The sequence below is a fragment of the Megascapheus bottae genome, chromosome 6, assembly GCF_031878675.1.
Source record: "Megascapheus bottae isolate mThoBot1 chromosome 6, mThoBot2.hap1, whole genome shotgun sequence".
Lineage (NCBI taxonomy): Eukaryota > Metazoa > Chordata > Mammalia > Rodentia > Geomyidae > Megascapheus > Megascapheus bottae.
The window spans coordinates 64,929,174-64,937,331 of record NC_143514.1 but is presented as its reverse complement, the minus strand read 5'-3'; the positions used below and the strand labels follow the sequence as shown (position 1 = coordinate 64,937,331).

At 44.2% G+C, this 8,158-nt stretch overlaps 1 pseudogene; it reads left to right on the top strand.

Moving 5' to 3' along the window:
* The first annotated feature begins 2,960 nt into the window (after positions 1-2,960).
* LOC150062159 (prefoldin subunit 6 pseudogene) lies at positions 2,961-3,353 on the top strand (annotated as a pseudogene).
* Positions 3,354-8,158: the final 4,805 nt, after the last annotated feature.

The following is an 8,158-nucleotide window of genomic DNA, read 5'->3' as shown; positions in this document are numbered from 1 at the left end:
TGGTTGCTGGGAATCAAACCCAGGGCTTTGTGCATGCTAGGCAAGCATACTACCACTAGGCCAGGCTCCTGGCCCACTTCTGGCTTTTTTGGTGTATATGGTAGTGAGGAATTGAACCCAGAGCTTCACATGCTAGGCAAGCACTCTACCACTAGGCCACATTCCCAGCCCTCCCTGAGCAATTTTCTTTTTCAGAATAGCACTCTATCACTACCCCTCAGCCACCTGAAGTAGCTAGCATTACAGGCTTGAGCCACCAGTGCACAGCAAGAAATATCTTTTATAACAGCATCATACATACAGTCTCCAGAGGCTCTGTAAAAGACATGCCTGGTCCAATAATCTCAGTACTCAAGAAAGTCCATAGCTCTGGCTTTCCATCAGGCATTTATATTTTTCCAGTTCAGGCGCAGTTTCCCATGTAGGGGTCATTTCCACCATATGGAATGTTGCCTAGCAACACAGTTGATATATAGCTCTATTAGGTTGCCAGGGAAACAGAGCTAGGAAAGTTAACCAAAGGCCAACATCTATTGCAGAAGGGGAATAGGTTTTGTTAATCCTTTCCTAAACAGTACTCAAAACAATTACATAGTAGGTACTGTACCTAATTCTTGTAAAATATAACCAGAGATGTTTTCTATTAAAATATAGACAACACTAACTCATTTCTCCTTTTTTGAGAAATTTATTCTTTGTGCTTAGCTACTTATGATTGATACTCTGAAGTATATTGCTTAAGTATGAGTAAGAGCTGTATAAAGAGTCAAAATGACAGCATAAAAGTGTCCTATCAGGGTCAGGTCCATGTGGTAGAGTGCTTGCCTAGCATGCATAAAGACTCGGGTTTGATTCTTCAGTGCCACATACATAGAAAAAGCCAGAAGTGGTGCTGTGGCTCAAGTGGTAGAGCTCTAGCCTTGAGAAAACCCAAGGACAGTGCTCAGGCCCTGAGCTCAAGTCCAGGACTGGCAAAACAAAACAAAACAAAAATCTCTATAATCTATAATAGATCTTTCATTTCTGTTGTCTTGGCATCCCATTTTTATATAAATCTTTAAAATGTGTATAGTTTTAAAAATAATTTCTGCTTAAACTACAGTTTTGAGTGGTGTTTTTCTTTTGAAGGCAAGAAGTTGACTCAGTTTCAGCAATGTTATTGATATCATTTTACAATTTTTAAAATGTTGAGGCTGAGTTTATTTAAGATTAGCTGGGCTCACTGCCTGCTCTTGAGAAAAACATTTATAGCTTGTAAGTTTTTTAAAAAAGATTCCCCATAACAATATAGAACTGCTAACTAAATACATTTTTCCATCTGTTGCAAGACTCATTAATTCATGTAGTAGAAAACGGAATGTTACTGGAATGTTACTGCTGGAAAGGGATTAGGCCAAATCATGCTTGTTGCCTGATTTTTGTCAATAAAGTTTTATTGGAAAACAGGCATGTTCATTGCTCTCTGTATTGTATTTGCCAGATTTTGTATTACAGTATAAAAGTTCAGTGGCCAAGCAAGGCACTTTTTTCCCCTAGTCCTGGGGCTTGAACTCAGGGCCTAGGCACTGTCCCTGAGCTTCTTTAGCTCAAGGATACCTCCCTACCCTTGAGCCAAGCCCTACTTCTCATTTTCTAAAAGTTATCTGGAGAGAAGAGTCTCAGGTCCTTTTGTGCCCATGGGCTTTGAACCTTGATCTTCAGATCTCCTGAGTAACTAGGATTACAGGTTTGAGTCACTACTCTGGCTGAACTCTTATCTCCAGCTCCAGCTGGCTAGCTTTCGATGAGATCTTCAGATCTCAGCTTTCTGAGTAGCTAGGATTACAAGCATGAGCTACCTCACCTTGCTAGGCTTGTATATATTCTTTTCTTTTTTTTTTGCCAGCCCTGGGGACTGAACTCAGAGCTTGAGCATTGTTCTGGGCTTTCCTCAGGGCTAGTGCTCTACCACTTGAGCCACAGCACCACTGTGGCTTTTTCTATGTAGACCAGAGGAATTGAACGTGAGTCTTACACGTGCTAGGCAAGCATTCTACCACTAGGCCAAACTCCTAGCCCCATCATTGTATATATTCTTGATACAAGTCAGTCTTTCACAATAAAGAGATTAAACCCAAAGCTGGGCATTGGAGGCTCACGTCTTATAATCCTAGCTACTAAAGAGCCTGAGGTCAAGGATCTAGCCTTGAGCAAAAAAGCTCTGGGACAGGGCTGGGAGTTTGGTCTAGTGGTAGAGTGCTTGCCTAGCATACACAAAGACCCCAGTTTGATTTTTTGGTACCATATACATAGAAAAAGCTGGAAATGGTGCTGGGGCTCTAGTGGCAGAGCGTTAGCCTTGAGAAAGCTCAAGGACAGTATTAAAGCCCCAGGACTGCCCCCCCCTCCCAAAAAAGCTCAGGGACATTGCTCAGGCCCTGAGTTCAAGCCTCCTGGCTACCACCACCAACAACAACTAAAGATAAAGCCCAGAGATGACACCAAAAAAAAAAAAAATGGGCAGGGAGTTTGGCCTAGTGGTAGAGTGTTTGCCTAGCATGCACAAAGACCCAGGTTGGAGTCCTCGGTACCACATACATAGAGAAAATCTGGAAGTGGTGCTGAGGCTCAAGTGGTAGAGCTCTAGCTTTGAGAAAGTCCAAGGACAGTGCTCAGACCCTAAGCTGAAGCCCAGGATTAGCCACAAAAAAAAAAAAAAAGTAGATTTTATTTTACCAAAATAAAAATCTTTTGTGAAATAAATGAAAAGATTTAAAAAGATTTGGGAATGAGGCTTAGTGGTAGAGTGCTTGCTTAGCATGCATAAAGCCCTAAGTTCAATTCCTCAGTAATCACATACACAGAAAAAGCCCAAAGTGGACATAAAGGAGAAGGCCAGCCCAGAAAAAGGAGCTCGGCTTCCTTCCCAAGCTTCAGACCTAGCGCTTCCCTCTCATTCCCCACATACTTTCATCTTTGCCATGGCTGAGCTGATCCAAAAAAAGCTGCAAGGAGAAGTGGAGAAATATCAACAGCACAGCTACAAAGACTTGAGTAAATCCATGTCCAGGAGGCAGAAGCTTGAGGCCCAATTAACAGAAAATAACTTCTTGAAAGAGAAACTGGCCCTGCTAGATGGGTCCAATGTGGTCTTCAAATTTCTGGGTCCAGTGCTGGTCAAACAGGAGCTGGGAGAGGCCCAGGCCACAGTGGGAAAGAGGCTGGACTATATCACAGCTGAAATTAAGCGATATGACTCCCAGCTTTGGGATCCTGAGCCGCAGTTAGTGCAGCAGAGGGAGACTCTAGCTCAGCTGCAGCAGAAGTTCCAGCGGGCCCAGGCAGCAAAGGTAGGAGCTCCTGGGAAAGCCTGATCCCCATAGTTGGGGCAGGGGAGGGGAGGGATGGGAATGAGGCAGCTCTAGGATCTATATTATAGTAGCTAATAAAATGTTCAAAACAAAGCCAAAAGTTGCTCAAATTGTAGAGTGCCAACCTTGAACAAATAGAAGCTCATGGACAGTGCCCAGCCCCTGAGTTCAAGTCTCACAATGAAAAAAAAAAAAAGGTCCTAAACAAAAATAAAAACAACAAAATTTGGACCAGGAGCATAGCCTAGTGGTAGAGTGCTTGCCTAGCATGCATGAAGCCCTGGGTTTGATTCCTCACCACCAAATACTCAGAAAAAGCAGGAAATAGTGCTGTGGCTCAAGTGGCAGAGTGCTAGCCCTGAGCCAAAAGTGCCCAGGCCCTAAGTTCAAGCCCCAGGAATGGCAAAAAAAAAAAAAAAAAAAAAGAAAAAAGAAAAAAATGGACTGGAGCCAGGCATCAATGGCATACCTGTAATCCTAGCTACTCAGGGAAGCTGAAATCTGAAGGATCTCAAAGCTAGCTCAGGCAGCAAAGTGTAAGACTTCATCTCCAAAATAACCTGCAAAAAGCAGGGCTGGAAGCATGGCTCAAGGGGCAAAGCTCTAGCTAAGCAAGCTGAACAAGCATGAGACTGACTTCAAATCACAATACAGTCAAAAGAATTTTTTTTAAAGCAAGCATAGCGATGATAAATTTATGTGGACACCTCAAGAGCAGGCTAAAGGGGCCTTGTGGTTGAGTTCTCGCCTAGTATTCATGAAACCCTGGGTTCCTTTCCTTGGAACTAAGTACACAGAAAAGACAGAACTGGTGCTCTGGCTCAAGTGGTAGAGTGCTAGCCTTCAGAAAACTCAAAGGACAGTTTAAGCCCCAGGACTGGAAGAAAAATAAAAAGAACAGGTGAAAACACACAGGATAGGACTGACCCTGTTTCCAATAATACTGCTGTGGCAGCTGGGGTGTTATGTCACAGAGCAAAATATTTTCACCTGCCAGGTGCAGTGGCTCATGCCTACAATTCTAGCTACTCATGAGGCTGAGATCTGAGGATCACAGTTCAAAGCCAGCCAGGGCACCAAAAGTCCCTGAGACTCTTTTTTTTTTTTTTTTTTTTGCCAGTCTTGGGCTTGAGCACTGTTCTTGGACTTTCTCAAGGCTAGAGCTCTACCACTTGAGCCTCAGCACCACTTCCAGCTTTTTTCTATGTATGTGGTACTGAGGAATCGAACCTGGGTCTTCATGCATGCTAGGCAAGCACTTTAACCACTAGGCCAAACTCCCAGGCCTGTCCCTGAGACTCTTATCTTGAGTTAACCACCAGAAAACTGAAGGTGGCACTGTGGCTCAAATGGTAGAGTGGTAGACTTGAACTGAAGAGCTCAAGTCCTATAACCAACCAAAAAAAGAAAGAAAGAAAGAATTGGGAAAAAGAATCCTTATATACTGCTAGTGGTAATGTAAATTAGTGCAGCCACTATCGAAACCAGTATGGAGGTTCCTCAAAAAAGCTGAACTAGGGGCTGGGAGTTTGGCCTAGTGGTAGAGTGCTTGCCTAGCATGCACTAAGACTCGGGTTCGATTCCTCGGTACCACATACATAGGAAAAAAAAAAAAGAAAAAGGCTGAACTACATGGACCACATAATCCATTTATACCCCTGGACATATATCTGGAAGAATGTAAGGCAGCATCCAATAGAGACACCTATATACCCATATTTGCAGCAGCGCGTTTCACAATAGCCAACCCATGGGACTATGGAACTGGCTTAGAGGTGTCTATCAACTGATGAGTAGATAAAGGAAATGTGGCATTTATGTCCAATAGAATATTATTCAGCCATAAAGAATTATGGCCAGGCACTGGAAGCTCATGATTGTAATCCTAGCTACTCAAGAAGCTGAGGTCTGAGGATCATGGTTCAAAACCAGCCCAGGCAGGAAAGTCTGTGAGACACTTATCATTAATTAACCACCAAAAAGCCAGAAAATGGAGGTGTGGTTCAAGTGGTAGAGTGCTAGCCTTGAGCTAAAAAATTAATCAAGGTTGTGAGGCCCTGAGTCAGCATAAAAAGAAAAGAGGGAGGGTGGGAGAGAAGGAGGGGAGAGAGAGAAAGAAGAATCGGAATGCAAATACTGTACAAGAGAAGAAGGCAACCTTTGCCTTATCCAACTTCCTGCTGGAACATTGGAACCACTAACTGATGAACTGTTGTAGGCTGGGGATCTCAGGGATATCTGACCTTGAGTTCTTGGTAAAGAGGTAACTGTCAATATTTGCTGAATGAAGCAAGGGCATAATTTGAAAATGGAATTCTTGAATCGGCAGTTGGGCAGACACAGATTCCTGCTTACTGCGTGCAATACATACAGCAGCTGTCCACCACCCAGATTTGAAAGGAAGGTCAAGATTTGTGGGGAGGATGCTGGGGAAGCTTAGCTCCTCCACCGCCTCCAGCAAACAGAAAGGACGTCTTCGTCACACCCTTCAATAGTAGGTGGGTCCTTCTTTTCCACTGGTCACACTAAGCTCACTAGAAGAAAAGAGACACACTTCATTTCTACCATTAATCATTCATGCGTTCTACACACATTTACTACTACCTGTCATGTATGCTAGGGGTATAAAAAATAATCAAGTGTCACAAGTTGGGCTGGGGTGTAGCTCAGGGTTCAATATCTGCTTAGCATATGTAAAATCTTGAGTTTGATCTGTGCCCAAAGACAGAGGGGTGGGGGAGGGAGGAGAAAGAGGTGGAGGAGGAAGAGGAGGAAAAAAAATTTAGAATTTTTTTTTTTTGGCCAGTCCTGGGGCTTTAACTCAGGGCCTGAGCACTGTCCTTGGTCTTTCTCAAGGCTAGTGCTCTACCACTTGAGCCACAGCACCACTTCTAGCTTTTTCTATGTATGTGGTACAGAGGAATTGAACCTGGATATTCTTGCATGCTAGGCAAACACTCTACCACTAGGCTACACTCTCGGTCCTAGAATATTCTTTTGAGCTCACTTGTACTAGACTCTACAATCCCCTCCTCTCCCACCAGTGTACTGAGATATAGATTAACCGGATTGGGAGTGTTGCCATGGTGAGAAGGTCGGACAAACTTTTGCTAAGGTAGTGACAGTGGCACCAACACCTAAATCTAAAGGAGTCACTGCGAATGAGAGTAAGGGCCTGATGGGGTACCTAGAACAAGCAGTTCACAGAGGCAGCAAGTAGATAAAAGGTCCCTGGTTGACACTGTAAGTGGAAATGAGGACCCTATGACTCAGTGAGCAGAGATAAATCGTATGGCTTGATGAAAACCCCCAAAGTGGATAGCAGTGATGGTTGTGCAATATTGTGAATGTACTTAGTGCTGCTGATTAACAGTACACTTGAAAAGAGTACATTTTCTCTCTCTCTTTCTTTCTTTCTTTCTTTCTTTCTTTCTTTCCTTCCTTCCTTCCTTTTTTTAAAGAACATTTTTATTATTATTATTTAAGCCACCAAGTCTGCAGCAGTTTATGACAGTGTCCATCTATAACTACTCTTTTTTTTTTTTTTTTTTTGCCAGTCCTGGGCTTGAGCTTAGGGCCTGAGCACTGTCCTTGGACTTTCTCAAGGCTAGAGCTCTACCACTTGAGCCTCAGCACCACTTCAGGCTTTTTTCTATGTATGTGGTACTGAGGAATCGAACCCAGGTCTTCATGCATGCTAGGCAAGCACTTTAACCACTAGGCCAAACTCCCGGCCCTTCCTTCCTTCTTTCTTTCTTTCTGTCCTGGGAGTTGAACTCAGGACCTGAGCACTGTCCTTGGGCTTTCTCAAGGCTAGAGTGCTACCACTTGAGCCACAGCACTACTTCCAGCTTTTTTTCTATGTATGTGATACTGAGGAATTGAACCTGGGTCTTTGTGTGTGCTAGGCAAGCACTCTACCACTAGGACACACTCCAGGCAGGCCTTTTATTTTTTGCTAGTCCTGAGGTTAAACTCACTGTCCTTGGACTTTATTTTGCTCAAGGCTAGCACTCTGCCCCATGAGCCACAGCACCACTTTTGGCTTTTTCTATGTATGTGGTACCAGGAACCAGGAATCAAACCCAGGGCTTCGTACATACTAGGCAAGCACTCTACCAGTAGAGTAAACTCTTGGCCCTCTTTCTTTTTTATGGTCCTGGGGCTTGAACTCAGGGCCTGGGTGCTATCCCTGATCTGTTTTTGCTCAAGGTTATCACTCTCCCACTTGAGCCAGTTCTACTCTCAGCTTTTCTCTGGGACAGTCTTGCCTAGTCTGGCTTCGACCTGCAACTCTCAGATCTCAGCCTCCTGAGTAGCTAGGATTACAGGCTCAGCATACATTTTGTCAAGTAAAATTTACCACATTGGAAAAATAAAGTTGAGAACATACACACACACACACACACACACACACACACACACACACACACACACACACACACACAAGTGCACGCATGTACACAGGAAGGCAGATAGATAGAGATAGGGAAGAAAGGAAGGAAACAAGGAAGGGAAAGGGAGAGGAGGAAAGTGAAGGGAAAGAAAGGGAAGGGTAGAGGAAGGGAGAGGAGGAGAGCAGGGAACCAGCCAGCCTACGTTTCCTGCACTGATCAAAGGAAGTCAGGGAAGTGCCAAGTGCTGCTGAGGAGGGCAGGTGAGCATTACCTCCGCCAGCACCTCCTCCAGTTGCCCAAGGCCAAGAAGCCACATGGTCTCTCAGTGCCTCATCTTCCTAGGAATTAAAGGCTACAGTTTCGTGGCAGCAGATGGGAGGGGTCAGAGTGGGACTGTGGTGCCTGGCACTC